Genomic DNA, 15,811 nt, shown 5'->3' on the forward strand with positions numbered 1-15,811 from the left:
AGGGAGGCAATGGTAAACCCCCTCTGAATACCGCTTACCATGAAAACCCTAGTCATAGGGTAGCCGTAAGTCGGGATCAACTTGAAGGCAGCCCATTTCCATTTGCTATACCACGTCCATCCCCACCGGCTTCAACAATTTTAAAGAGGGATTATACATCTGCATGAAGACTATTTGCGGGGAGAGCTGAAGGGGCCTTCTTTGGTCAGAAGCCACTGAGCTCCTCCAGACCTCTCCCAAAATAAAAGTTAGGAATAAGTTGCTTCACACAACGTCAGACCATTGGCCCATTTAGCTCAGGGCTGTCTTTCTGGAAAGGGACTTGATCAGAGAAGAATGCACAGGACTATGTTTGCAGGGCATAACAAGCCTCCTAAGGGTAATTTTCTTGTCATCTCAGCCAAAGGCCATATAGCAAACGTTGTGACCGAGCAGGAATTTGAACTCAGGGCTCCTGAGACTGCGCCATGGCATTGTATACATTGCATGCACCACAGGGTTTGGGAGAGATCTGTAAGAATGAAGCACCTTACTGCTGAATCAGTCTAAAGGCCCATCCAGTCCAGCATCCGGCTTCATACAGGAGTTCTAATTTCACTTAATCTGTATTTCATCACTAAGAGGAGAACTGTGGAGCTTGCAAACTAGAAGATCTTTTGTGATTAGGGTCTCTCAGCAGTGTACAGAAGGCACTCTGCGCATGCCTAAAGGCATCCCATCCTACTATTTCATATGCCCCTGGGTGGAATGCTTGCAATGGAATACAGACCTCAGCTCTGCCTTTCACCAAGACTTCAATATGCGGTTGTTATGTGCAGAGATCTTGTCTGGGATCGGGGGATAGGCTGGATGACCTCTTGGGTGCCTTCCCACCCTCTGAATCCTTAATCCAAGCTCCTCTTGCTTGGCTCTGGAGAGAGCGAGAATGGGGGGGGCTGGCACAGCAAGGCAAGGGTTAATCTGCCCTGGCTTCCTTGCACTGCAGACGTCACAGATGTTTTAGAAGAAGGGGAGGGGGCGAGTAGTGGTCTATGGTGGTCTTTGTGATGCATTTTATACTGATAGCGGCAGCTGCACCAGCAAAGCTCCCTTCGCTGGATTGACACAAACACAGGGAGGGAAGCGCTCTTTCCCCCTCTGCCTCTGCTGCTTCCTCTCTGCCAAGGGGCTCCTCTTCCCCGGCACAAGCAGGATCTGCTGAAGATTGGGCGAAAGATTATTCCATCCTCACCACCGTGGTGCTCCCCGAGATCTGTGGCTTTGCCTCTTCCGTGGCAGAAAGGTGGGTGTCTCTTCCATCGGCAAGTGGGGGGGGAGTGGTAGAGACGGCATGCGGGGGGCGGGGGCGGGGGGAATCAGACAAATTGGTGAATGGAGAATATTTTTGGCAAGGGCAAACGATGCATCTGGGCTGGCATCTAGTATTTCCAGAGGGGTCCAAAACAAGGTTTCTTATGAATCCCCCTAGATTGCGGGGGGCGGGCGGAGAAACACCTTTCTGCATAGTGGCATTGGGGGTGGGGTGGGGTGGGGGGGAAGCATCACACAGCTGCTGAGTGGGGTGGAGGTTAGGGTATCCATAGTGGGCTGGCGATTACCTGAGCTCTCTCTTTATGCAGATCCCCACCTGCTCAGCCACGTACTTTCCACACTAAAATCTGGGCATCATCTTGCTCTGTGGCACAGACCCCCCACACACACACACCCTGTTTACTGTTGCGGTTTGGTGCTGCTGACCAGAGGGGATCTGGTCCTGTTCTGTGGCACACGTGCAGGCAAGGCATGGGCCGGGGGAGGGGGCAGGCGCTGCCTTTGAAGCAAGGGCAAACTCCCCATTTTGTGCCATGCAAAGCCAGGGTCTTTCTGGTCTGTGAAATGGGTGGAGCGCTTGGGAGAAGTGCTGTCTGTGCACTCGCCACTCCTGCCGCGCTCTCATCTTTAGCCCCCCTGCGGAATTTTCCCCCCTCCCTGCCTGCCCTGCAGTCGCAGGAAATGAGATGCCAACACATGGCCCTCCCTGCCTCCTCTCAAGCAAAAAAAATGAAGATTAAACGAAAAATAGCTGGGGCTGCTCAGTGGGGTTCTTTTGTATGTGTCTGCCAAGCAACTATCCCTCAGTCTTTCCAGCATTCTCCATTTGGAAAGGGTATACAGCTTGCGGTTGATAGAGTACAATGGGTTTTTGTCCAGAAGGTCTGTCAGTGAATTGGTACCCAGGTTCAAGGTACTGGTTACCTTGCAGGCTCCTTGGTTACCAAGTGATGCTAATGACAGACAGGTGAGCGCATGACCTCCCCAGTGTGGGCCAGGGATGGACTAAGCAAGCGTGTCAGCATTTAAATTAATCTTCACAGGTTTGTCTTCCTCGTACCGACATTGGTCCAGACAGAGGTCAAAGTCTCCTGGGATACTGAGCAGACACATATAAAGAGCCTATTGTCTGTTCTGTAATAATGAATGAAGAGACTCAGGTTTAGTCTCTCATCCCCTCCCCCCCCAACCCTTTATTAATACCTAGGGAGAATATCAGTTGCAGAGGACAGACAGCTACCTCCATGTCCTCAGAAGCATTGAGCTGTCCACTGTTTGGGACAGGAGGCTGGGCCAGGTGGATGCTTGGTCCAATCCAGCAAGGCTCTTCTTATGTTTGCATGTGAAAAGCGCCTCCAGGTGTGTCTGTCTTGCAGTTAGACGGAAGATGGAAGCGTACACTGTGGAATCAGCTGCCCCTAAGAATACATCTTTGCCACTCAATAAATGCTGGATGACTGGAATGGATTCTGTTTGGAAAGATAAGTATAGGTGCTGCAGTGAAATCTACACTATGGGATCTCCCCTGGACAAGAACTCATTAAGAAGAAGAAAGGGGGCGTATAGATCTACTCAAAACCCAAGGCCTGCCTGGGGTTGATTTAGGTCACTCATTGATAAAATTTGAAGAAGCGAGTTCAAAAGGCAGCTTGCTTTGTGCCTCCTTTCTCACAATTGCTTGAAGCCTCTGGACGGTCTTCTCTCTCTCTGTCTGTCTGAAAACAGCAGATTTTCAGATTTTGGTTCTCCTCCCCGTCTTCACCTGACAGGGTAAGAAGGTGCAGGATTCAGACTTGGTGTTGGTAACGTGAGATTTGAGGCGCCATGTGCTTTCCTACCCAACAAGCAAAATGGTCCCAACAGTGAAGACCAAAGATTTTGATGCCCCAATGGGCAAAACCTGGATACTATTTTTTTTTGTCCCTAGGCAGGATTCCCTCCTAGATGTGGATGAAGAGGCAGCTGCAGCAGCAAAGGCTGGTCCACATCACACTGAAGGAAAGAGGCAGGTCTTGCATGGTGGGCCTGGAGCTTTTGTCTCCTGGTGTCAAACAGGGTGGAGCTCCTCTGCAGCACTGGCAATGGTCATTGACAGGGAAGTCCAGGGGCAGCGCATATGCTAAGGAGCAAGTGGAGGGGCAGCGAGACTACCAGGAAAGAGCGGTGGTGTCTCCAGGCCACGGTCTTTCCACTGGAACCTACCAAGATGTGAAAGAGCCAAGAGGTTCCCATTTTTGCTCCAAAGGAGCCTGGGCAGTGACCTTGGCTTAGGGGCGGTTGCTCCCCTCTGCTGCCCTTCTTGGTCCCCTTCCCCTGTGGGCCAAGCCACTCCCTCAGAATCTGACCCCTCTTTCACCCCAACCTGGTGCCATCCAGATGTTTTGGACTCCAAATCCATGCACGGTCAATTATCAGGGACGATGAGAATTGCAACCCATAACATGGGCTCCTACTGGGATATAAATCTAATAAATAAATAAACAAACAAACAACTAGACTAGAGGGTACCTGGTTGGTTGCCTCCGGCATAGGTCAATCTTCCCCAGCCTGGTGTCTTATAAATGTTTTGGACTCCAGCTCCCACCAGCTCCAGCCAGCACAGCTGCCTAAAAAACCTAAAGTCTAAAAAAAAACTGGAGGGCGTCAAGTTGGGAAAGTGTGCTCCAAAGCATAGGCTTGCCTTTTGCAGAGGCTGATTTGGCTGCAGAGCATGGCGACGAGGAAAAACTCACACAGTCAGCAGTGAGCGTGTGCCTCCAACCCCCATACCCCAAAATCACTTGGATGTACATCTGTGCATTCATTGTAACCACTTTGCTATTGGGATGGAACACTACATTCCTTTCTGGCAAGGCAGGGAAGCAGAAGCAGAGCGTGATGGATGCAGAAAAGAAACTGCTGTCTCCACAAGGCAATGCAGGCCGTTCAACCAGCTCAGCACAGGCTGCAAGAGGCAAGGGGAGGGGGAGCACCAGGAAAGTTAGTGCTAGAAAAACCTAGGATTTTACAGGCTTCCAAACAGGTGGGGGTTCCAGACGGGATGGGTACACCTCGTGCATGCAGATTGTTCACATGACGTCATCAGATCAAACTGCCAGTCTGTATCCACCTCCCCCATTTAATCCAGATTCATCCTCTTGGGGAGAAATCTGGTATGTTTTCTTTTTTAAAAAACCCATTGCCAATGACCCATTTGTGATATCTGAACAACCCATTTGCAATATTAAGTCCCCATCCAGAAGCACCATTGGAAAAGGACGGCCATGAATTTTGTTCTTCCTCCCAACACTTGGATGGAGCATCTATCCCAGTGACTGCCTTGAGAATTTATATGCTTGGCTCAAAACTATTGATTGTCCTCTCCCAAAGACTTGTTTCGGCATATGCCCACCCCTTGAAAAGATCATAAGATGCTGGGCAATGTCTAGAGAGGGTTGATGTGGAGTAGAGGGAACCCAGAAGCTGGAGAAAGAAGCTGCTTCCAGGCAGCTGGTCAGAACTGGGTGGTGCAGGCGGTGGGAGAGGTCCCAAGGAGCAGAGAAGTTGACTCCACAAATTCCAAAGCCAAATGGAACCCTTAGATGCTCAAAAATCCTGAGAACTGCCAGTACCCTGCTGCCTCTCAAATAAAGCTCCAAGGCAACAGATGCAGCATGCTGGCACAGAACCATGAACTGTGGCAATGATGCATGGCCTTCAGATTGAGTCCATTGCCTTCTGCATCAGGGGTCCTTGCATGGTCAGGAGACCCATTCAGACTCCTGACCTGAAAGATCCCCACTGCAGCTGGTAACTGCCTCAGTACTGAGTTTGCTCGCATGCATTGGAATTAGGTGCTAGGCAGCAGCTTGAGCCCCAGCACCTCTCTTTTTAGAAGTACTCTTAGCACAGGAGTGGAGAATCTCTAGCCTCTGAGCCAATTTGGTCTGTGAGGCCATTTTCCTCAGACCATGCCCACCAGCTGATGTCATTAGTAGGGTGGATGTTTGAAAACTCCTGCTGCTGCTGGGAGGAAGGGTGGGATATAATAATAATAATAATAATAATAATAATAATAATAATAATAATAATAAAACTCCAGTTTGCTTTGAAGTCCCAAAAATCGGGGGCTCAAAGGGAAGCATCACCTGACATCACCGTGGTGTCATGTGACTGACAGGTGGTAGCCCCACCCTCCTGTCAACTTTGGCTCACCAGGGGTTGGGGACTGGGAGATTAAAATCTGCCCCTTCAGCCAGAAAAGGTTCCCTTCCTTTGTCTTAACACCTTTCCCCTCTCTCAGCTCTTGCTACTCATATCAGTTTCTCATGAGCAAGATTGCCAATGGCCTCATTTTTCACTATGGAAGCATTTCTGAAGCCCAGTCCCCCCATCATAAAATAAAGATGAGATAATGAAGAGCACAAAACCATTAACTTTTGGGGATGCATAATGCAGGTCTGAGTAACTTTTCAATGTGCGTGTGTGCAAAGTACCAGGAAATTGGAAGACCAAAGCAAATTTCTCTTTTGGAAAGCCCTCCTTGTGACCTTCAAACAGGTGTCCAAAAGAAGTCACCAGAGCACGCCTGGCTTTGTGGCACATAGAAAGACACCCCCCGGGAGGCCCCCTAGGTCAGTTTAATTCTTGTAAACAATATGCAAATACTCTGACTTTCAGTTTCTATTACAACTTTCACAAGACAGACAGCTTGTGCTGTGCTTGGGACAGACCAGATTCAGAGATTGCACTCTGAGATTTAGGGTGGATTTTAAGCCAAGCTTAAAATTAGAATTAAGCTTGAACAGATAACTTCCTCTGGGAAAGAAGGTTGGAGCACTTTCTCAAAACTGGTCAATTAGGAGTGCAATCTCAAATCTGATTACTAGGGACCAACTCCCATTAAGCAAACAGGCATAGTATCATGATGAAAGGACATTAGCTAGAGTAATACCCGCTCAACATAAGGCAGTCCTAAACCGAAGTTGCATCCAAACACTGTTATGGTTGCTTCCAGAGGATCAATTTCACTTTGTTCACTTGCTTTTTAATGCGAACTCAGACAGCATTGTTGGCAAATTGCTGCATTCCAGTGTTTTCTGTGTGGAACTCTTTGTTTTTTTCACCTGGATCTGATTTGTGGCAATTCAATAAAAATAAAACACAACTGCAGCATATACCTTCCCAGTATAGACAGGAAAAACATTGCTGAGGGTCAAGGCCACTGTGACTTTAATTAGAAGCTTCCCATTTTCACGTTCTGCTTATTTCAATGCAGCAGCAGTATTCATGATAAATGCCCTGTTAATTTCCCCTTGTATATGGACTGCCTTCATGTCGATCCCAACCCTATGAATAGGGTTTTCATGGTAAGCGGTATTCAGAGGTGGTTCACCATTGCCTTCCTCTGAGGCTGAGAGGCAGTGACTGGCCCAAGGTCACCCAGTGAGCTTCGTGGCTGTGTGGGGATTCCAATCCTGGTCTCCCACATCGTAGTCCAACACCTTAACCACTACACCACACTGGCCTCTCTTAATTGCCCCTTAATCTCATTTTGTGGTTGGAGGGTGCTTTTATTACTGATTTCATTTACAAACATTAAACAAAAATGAGAGAAAACCAGAAATTAACCCCCACTACAAGATAGGAACTGACATTAAGGACTAATTAAGGCTAAAGTCCTATGCACAATTACCTGGCAGAACAGAGTGGGACTTGCTTCTGAGTAAACCTGCCTAAAACTGTGTGATAAGAGAAGCTGCCCAAGGGACAATTAACAGCCTGTTCATCAGTAATCCCTAGCTGCACTCAACAGGAAGAACAAAAGAGGCTGACCTTTCAAGCAGGGAGCTTTTAATTAATGTTGCTGAATGTGACTTACTTCTGAGTAAACTTTATAGAATGATCCTGGCAATGGTGAAAGGCATTGCTGGATAAAATAAACCTATTATTACATGTTTGTGCAGAACCTCTGTTTTAATTCTGTTTCCTATAGAGCAGAACAGTAACACCTCAGCAGACCAAATGGGCCCTAGAGTGGAAGTAACTGCCAAGGGCCAAACTAATAATAATAATAATAATAAAATTTTATTTATGAGTCGCCTATCGGGCTGAATTAACGACCACTCTAGGCGACATACATTGCACAATTGCACAATAAAATACAATATAAAAGAACCACAATCAATGAATAGTCTAAAAAACCCCTTCCAGTTAATAAAACTAGATGTGATGCGGGAGACAAGTGGAGTGTCTTCCAATAGTTTTTGTTTTTAGTGAAATCTGGCAACAAGTGGCTCCAAATTTTATCATAACAGCATGGTGTATGGGTGCTTAACCCTTTCCCCATTGTAAAACAACTCCCCAACCCTGGACTAAACAGAACCATTAATGATTGTGCCACCAAAGCAGGTTGCTTGCTAGTCTCTTGGGATCTGGCCAAGAGATGGATTAGATTCTTCAGCCAGTCTCTAGATTAAGTACAAAGGCTGAGATTCATGAAGGGAGTCCCTTTGCCTACTCTATGGGGTACAGAACAGACGGTAGAAGCCCATCCAGACCATGAAAAATGTGGTTTATGAATGGGTTCTTGCAGTCAAGGACCATCACAACCTGTGGACGGGTTCAACCTGTCTGTTTACACCTTGGTACAATCCTGTGCATAAGGGATTCTCAAATAAAGTCTTATAGGGACTATCTTGGAGCAGCCAGTCAGCCTGCATAGCTCAAGCAGCAGCAAATGGGAACTTAAAGAGCTCTCAAGACTAATGGGGAGAAGGATTTAGATGTTCTGCACATTGCAGAGAAAAAAAACCCCAAAATATAAGTGTATACATCACAAACTAGAGTGACCAGATGGCTTCTTTTGCATAGGTCAATCCTCTTTTTCAGCCTCTTTAGTTCTACCTGTCCACTATCCTTACTTGCTCTCTAAAATGTCAGCGTTTTGAATGCTGTGTTCCGCACGATTATGAAGAGTTTGTACGTGTAGTTTTTCTCTTTTAAACTGCCAGCCTCTGGCTTTGTTATTGGTGGTAGTGGCAGCAGCAGCAGCAGCAGCGCACATCATCGGGAGGGTTCGTGCGTTTTGGCACATGCAGACACATCTTTCATCTTTCTTATTTTTCAGCAGTTTACATACTTTTCCCCCCATGGACCACTTGAAAACTGCTGATGGTGTTGGCAGGCCACTTCATGATTTTTCTGCCTGTTGTAGCGATTGTAATGTGTGGTGCTAGATGCTGTATGATTTTTAATTGTATCTTTATTGCTTCGTTTATTTCTTATATATTGTATTTTATTGTATCACAATCTGCATTCCATAGAACTCAAATCGTCATATAATAAAACACAATATAATAAATAGAAGAAGCAATCAAATATAATTACAATCAATATGAATACAGGCCACAGACCACCCGAATGAAGATCGTCAACCACAGTTTGGTAATCCCTGCTTTAGATCATACACTGCAAGGAATGGTTGGTGGTAGGAGCTTAATCTCCCATTCAACCCATGATCTTGCATTTGGGAAGCTTCCTAAAAGTCTTCTGCTATCTTCCAACTTCCCAAAGAGAGAGAAGCCAGGATTTCAAGGGCGCTGCAGAGTGTATCTCTCCTGCCCTTTCCATGGCTGCTTGCAGAGCAGAAGACTTTTGAATCTGGGGAGGGGAAGTTTAGGAAATCCTGAAGCTAAAAGGGGGATGGATTAGAGGAAATGACTGCACAGCTTCAGCATACAGTAAACAGTTTTAATGACCTGTTGAAACTGTCATGAACATGCAAGCCCATTCATGACAGGCAAGGGGAGAGTGCCCAAACAGGAGCTAAGTAGCTCAAGTCGATTGAGATCGTGCATATGATGCACTTCAAACACTTCAGATGCACTAAGTACAGACAACACTTAAAACAACAACATTCACTATCTTAATTTTTTTAATGTATTTATTAATTTGTTTAAAACCTTTTTGGCCTGAGGGCCTCATTCACCCTTGGTCATGGCAATGGTTGATGTAACCAAAAGTGGGTGTGAGGGGCTGCCCCCCCCCTCTCTCTCTCTCTCACTCACAGACACACACACACAGAGGACCTATAGCCACCCCACCCCCTGCATGCTAAACCATGCAGATTAGCTAAGAACCCCCCTCCTTAGGGTTATCGACCCTTCCCCACTCATCAGATGATTGATCTGATGATTGGGGAGGACATCATTTGCATTCCCATGGGAGTGCTTGGCTCCCCGCCCCCCGCCCTAACACTGTGTCTACTTTTTAAAAAAAAAAAAAACATTTTTGCCCCTGCTGCCAAAATCAGTGGGGTCTTGGTGGGGGGCAGAAAAAATTGCATCAGGAGCAGGCTGGGACCCTGAATTAGCCCGTTTTAATACATTTCTATCCTGCCTTTTCTGTCCCTCAACAGTGCCAAGGTGGCTAACAATGCAAATGAACAATATCATCCCCAAAGTACAATGATAACAACTATGAAGCAATAAAGGAGCAGAAAAGATGAGCGCAAGAGCAATTAGGGCCACCAGGGGCAGACTCAGTTATCATCACTAAACCCTCAAACCTTCAGATTGTGGATGGGCAACTTCAAGGTCCCTCCAGCTGTCCCTTCTTATGGGTCTTTATCATTAAACCACACTTGGACTTGACCACCTTTCAAACCAGAAGACTGCTCTCTGTCAAGTAGGACACTTGGCCACCCCAGGGGGGATATGAAGGAGGGTCTCAGCCAGTCACCTGAGCTGGCTGGACCTGACAGGAGCTGTAGTTCAGGTTAAAGTTCAAGACATCTGGGAGGCACCCGGTTAGGGAATGCAGATTTATTTGTATACAGCCTTTTAAATGAAAAGTTACCAAGGCACTGTACAGCTTGCTAAAACAATCCAGTAAAACACATTAAACGGATATTTGGGGAAGGGCCATAGCTCAGTGGCAGAGCCTCTGCTTTGCACGCAGAACATCCCAAGTTCAGTCCATGGCGTCTCCGGATAGAGAGACCCCTGCCTGAATCCCTGGAGAGCCACTGCTAGTCTGTGTAGGCAGCACTGAGCTAAATGGACCAACGGTCTGACTCAGTAGAGGGCAGCTTCCTATGATCCTAGAGTATTAAAGTGTGCATCTGCCATGACTAAGGAACAATAAAAATGGACATGGTCTGCCTCCAAGTCGATCCCGACTTATGGTGACCCTACGAATAAGGTTTTCATGGTAAACGGTATTCAGAGGGGGTTTACCATTGCCTTCCTCTGAGGCTGAGAGGCAGTGACTGGCCCAAGGTCACCCAGTGAGCTTCGTGGCTGCGTGGGGATTCGAACAGGTCGTAGTCCAACACTCTAACCACTACACCACACTGGCTCTCAATAAAACTGGCACAAAATATTGACATCCCAGGATAGCCTGACTGAACAGGCTTTATTAACCCACAGAGAAGCCTGTCTCCAAGTAGCCATAAACATGACTATCTGAGGGTGCCACGCTACCAAGAAGACTTCTGGTGATTGTAAAGCTGAAGAGGGAATTGCAGGATGTCTCCAGACTATTGAAATTTTGCAGGAGAGATTTAAACACATGCTGGAACTTCAGGTTTGTTCATTTAAAGTGGATTAAAGGCTCTGTTACCCTAATACCATTTTTTTTTTAAATGGACTTTTTGCAGTTTGGAAAGTGATGAGGAAATACATTGAAAAGTGTAGGATGGATGAATGATTAACAGGAAGACAAGAAACAGCCCACAAATAAATCAGGATGAATGCAGGATGAATGTTTATTGTTATATAACTGCCTCGTGAACCAATCAGGACCACTTCTCAATAAAGACTGGACAGAGGTCTTACGCAACAAACCCACTTCCCCAAAAGACCACACTTTTGCAATCAGGAAAGTGATGGAAAAATGCATTGAAAAGTGTGGTATACCACTTGCTCAATACAATATCATCTAACTTCCCTACAGACAAATCAGGACAAATGCTCAATAAACTAGCCATCTGGCAGTGGCCAGAGTCTAACCACTGCATCGGTTTTGTGCAAGGAACTCAGGATAAATCCTGAATAAAAAGGTCGTCTGGAGGTGCATCCCTCCAGGCCCCTCTGTTCTACCCATGGGCAGTGCCGGATTTAGACTTGGTGAGGCCCTAAGTTATATAAAGCTTGGAGGCCCTTTGTTAAAAAATTACACCAGATAGATAGATAGATATTCAGTACACATAAAATTTTAAAAGCCCCCCCCCAAAAAAATTCTGAATTTTTTTGAGGCCCCTGCGGATTGTGAGGCCCTAAGCTGTAGCTTGTTTAGCTGATGCCTAAATCCGGCACTGCCCATGGGACTCTCCCCAGGGCCAGCCCTCACCAGCCCTGCTACAAGTCCTCCTTGAATGCTTTTACCTTGCTGATACGTGATTTTGAATATGAATATGACAATGATATGAATTGCCTTAATGCCTCTTGCTTGCCTGAGTAGAGAATGCACCGGCATGTGTGTCTGTGTACGCAGAAAGAAACCTCTGACTTTTGCATGGCTGGAATGTAGCTCAATCTTTGCTCTGTCCACTTCTGCCAATCTTTACAGGAAAGGATACAGACACCATATCTGCTTAAACTGTAAAAAGGTTTCCAGGGTACAGCTGCCATGTGGACGTTATGAATGAATTTGGGTGGTTGATGTAAACACATCCTTTTCAGACGGGCTTTGCATATGTGTCCAAACAGAGAACTCTCCGGGTTGTTTGATAGGCACTGATTTGGGGAAATGAGCCTCACAGAACCACAATCTCTAACCTGCCTACATAAGAGGTGGAGAACTAAAGAATTATGGACACGGGACTGCAATTAAATATTTAGGCTATTGATTAAGGGAGCAATCCTACACTGAGGAAGCCAGCATAGTTTAAGGACACAATCCTATAGAGTAACTTAAGCCTGTTTAAAGTATGCCAGATCCTAACTCCGTTCAGGAGCCCTTGGGAAGGGAGAACGCTGGCTGAGTTGGCTGAGCTTTTTCCCATTGTAACTTACACCAGGACTGGAGGTCACATGACCAAGCTGAATGGAAGTAGGATATGGTGCAAGTCTGCCTCCCGTTGATTCTGCCCCCACCACACCCCCAAATGCCCCTTTTTGGGGATGTACACCAGCTTAATTTATGCCAGTCTTGGCTGAGCTGGCTGAGCCCTGGCTAAACTGGGATGAAGGATTTATGCTGGCATAGCCCAGCTGAGCCAGACCCAGGCGGCTCAGCTGGTGATCTGCCACATCCTGTATCCCCTTGGCCTAGCATAAATACAAGTAGGATAGTGCCCTTAGATGAGTACATCAAGTCTGGACTCCCTGGAGGAGAGATAAACATCTCTTCTCCAGGTCTCTAAAGCTCTCTTGACCATCTATGTACATTGGTTAACTGCATGTGGCTTTTGTCTGTTCTTTGACTCTGCACAAAGTTATTGTTGTTTTACCTGCCCACACGGATCTTATATGTCTCTTCTAGAAATTGCATTGTCTGTTAATATTCGGTTACTGGCAGTTTCTTCCTGAGACGTTAAGTACACTAATGAACTAGGGAGTGGGGTGTGGCTGGGGAGTTGCAGGCAACAGACAGGTGAGATGACGGACAAGCTGTTGCCTGTTGTACATATATGATTTTTAAAGCTAGTGTATTCCAGCTAAGGTCTATAGCAAGGATGGGAAATCTGTGCCCCTCCAGATGTTGTTGGGCTCCAACAATATGGCTGTTGGCCCCACTGGATGGGGCGGATGGGGGTTGGAGTCCAACAACACCTGGAGGCGCACAAGTTCCCCAACCCTGATCTATATATATCACAATCCTTCGTTTTTAAAAATCACAGTGAAGGGATGGAATAAATATTATTGTTGTTGTTGTTGTTGTTAAATGTTATTTATATCCCGCCTTTCAGCCAAAGGCCCTCAAGGCGACTTACAAAGAAAAATATCTTTTCTACAGGTGATTCTCTTTGCTAGTTTATTGCCTGGCAGTGGCAGATGTATCAGGCACAGACCTGCTGTCTTGAAGGACTAAAACTGGGATGGAAATTGTGGAGACAAAAGGGTATAATCCATTGGAAGGTCCGCCTGTGCTGACCCTGTTGTTCCAATGAAGGTGCCTGTGCCCAGCTCCCATTCATTTTCATGGAACTTACAGACGAGAACTTTTGGGGGAACAGCAGACAGTCTTTGGACAGAAGCATGCTCACTGTTCTGCCAGTTCCAGTGCAGCCTATCCACCTCTTCTGAAAAGAGGGACACACAAAGCTAGTCACATCCCAGCCCTTTTCCCTGTAAAACCTGGTGGGAGCAGCTTGAGGTTTTTTTTAAAAAATCAGCTTCAAAGAGATTTTGCAATGGATCAGCAGATTGACCTGTTCCCCCTCCAGGTGTGGCCAATGGAAATGCTTTTTGTTTACAGCCTTTTTCTCCTGTTCTGCTGCATAAAATCATGGAATAGCTTGGGCTGGTAAGATGTTGTCTCAAACTCACCCTCCTCTGTCTTCCTTTCCCCTAGACCCATTTTGCCCCTAGACATGTCAAAAAAGACAACATCAATCTTGTGAATGCATAAAAGGCTTCCCCCTGACCCTGATTATGATGAAGATGGTTATTATCATTATTACATTTATATTCCACCTTTCCCCCAAGATCTCAGGGTTTTGAATGGTTTTTCTCCCTCTATGTTTTCATCACAACAGCCCTGTGAGGTAGGTAGGTTGAGAGAGTGTGATTGGCCCAAGGTCACCCAGCAAGCTTGACAGCTGAGTGGGGATCTGAACCCTGATCTCCCAGGTACCAGTCTGACACTTTAACCACTAGACCATACTGGCTTAGCTACAGCTGGCCTCAAAATATCAGCGGTTAGGAGAGTTATGATACAACTCCCATCAGCCCAATCCAGTGGCCATGCTGGCTGGGGCTGATGGGAGTAGTAGTTCAAAAAAGTAACTTTTCCAAGCTCTGCGGCCTCATGTACCACGCTCATGCATGCCTCCCATTTATCCCAATGGGGTTTGTGAGGAGCACTTTCTGATGGATTGTGTCCAAAGAGTAAATTAAAAGAGAGAGAGGGATGTTGAGTGCCTTCTAGAATGAGTCCCAGGGTATGGTCTGAAGGCATGTGAGGCTAGCACCCTGCTGAAGCTAAGCAGGGTCAGGTTTGGTCAGTGCCTGGATGAGAGACTGCCTGGGAACCATATGTAAGCCACCTTGGGTTTCTATCATGAAGAGAAACGCGGGGTAGAAATGTAATAAATAAATAAATAATAAATAAGTACTTTACACTTATGTTGAATAATGTTTGCCTTGGGCCATGTCATCTGGCTTGACAATGCAAAGGTGTAAGATGGCTGTTCTGCGGTCAAAGATCCATACTGTTCCCTTTGGCCAGTGTTTCTTCTTCCATTCCTTCCTGTGTGAGGAATGTGATGAGGTGAAGTCTTCTGTCTCTCTCTGTCTTTCAGACACACACTCGGAGGCTGTAAACACACTAGCCTCCAGGGCAAAGCATTTCCATAAGTCACATCTGGAGGGGCGATGGGTTGATCTGCCGATCAGTTGGTAAATCTCTTTGAAGTGAATTAAATAAAAATCGCACTCGAGCGGCTCCCACCAGCTTTTAGAGTATAGAGTGGCGGGGTTTGACTAACGTCATGTGCCCCCGTTTTCAGAAGAGAGAGGTGGAGACGCGCTGGAAACAGCAGAACGGGGAGTGTGCCCCTACTCACACACACAAAGAGTTCAGCTTTCAAACTCCGGGTTTTTACCAAAGACACTTTTCCATCCTAGGCACCTCCGGTCATCAATTTGGAGGGGAATTGTTTAGTTCATGAGAACGGTCTACATCTGGAAGCCTAACGATGCATTTTCCTCCTCCCCCCAACCCTTCTCCTACGCTGCAGGATTCTCCTGGTTAATGAAGTGTTTTATGAGCCCTACAGAACCCTGCTTCTTGCTGTAGAGGTTACTGAAGCATCACGAACTGAGGTAAAAAGACAGTCATCTTTGCTGCTTGTGATGCAGGGCTTTTGCCCTGTTCCATCCAGTCGAAGAGTCCATAGGGTACTGGGTGAGGTCTGGAAAAACTAGCCTAAAGCCCGGTCCTACTTGTCTTATGCAGCGGTTGCAAGCAAAACTCTAGCACGTAAGGGAGAAAGGTTCAGCTTGTTCCTTGTTAAGCTACTTTTCAACTTGCAAAGCGCTTTTTGTATGCAAAGGAGTATTCCAAAAACATGACCAACCCCCCCCCCCCCAAATTCCAAATTTGCAGTCTGAAATGATAACCGCCCATTCTGCCGGCTTAGCACTTAATGTATTATTTTATTTCCAATAATTATAGACCTCTTTTCATCATAGAAACTCACAAAGCTGGTTGCACAGCAACCAATAAAACAATCCATCAAACAAAAAGGTACAGCTACCTAAAATGCCTGTGGAAATAGATAGGTCCTTGTCAAGCACCTGACGTTCAACAGGGAGGGGCCTGTCTGATCTCAGCTGGGAGGGAGTTCCACAGC

Source organism: Rhineura floridana, chromosome 15 (genome assembly GCF_030035675.1).
Source record: "Rhineura floridana isolate rRhiFlo1 chromosome 15, rRhiFlo1.hap2, whole genome shotgun sequence".
NCBI lineage: Eukaryota > Metazoa > Chordata > Lepidosauria > Squamata > Rhineuridae > Rhineura > Rhineura floridana.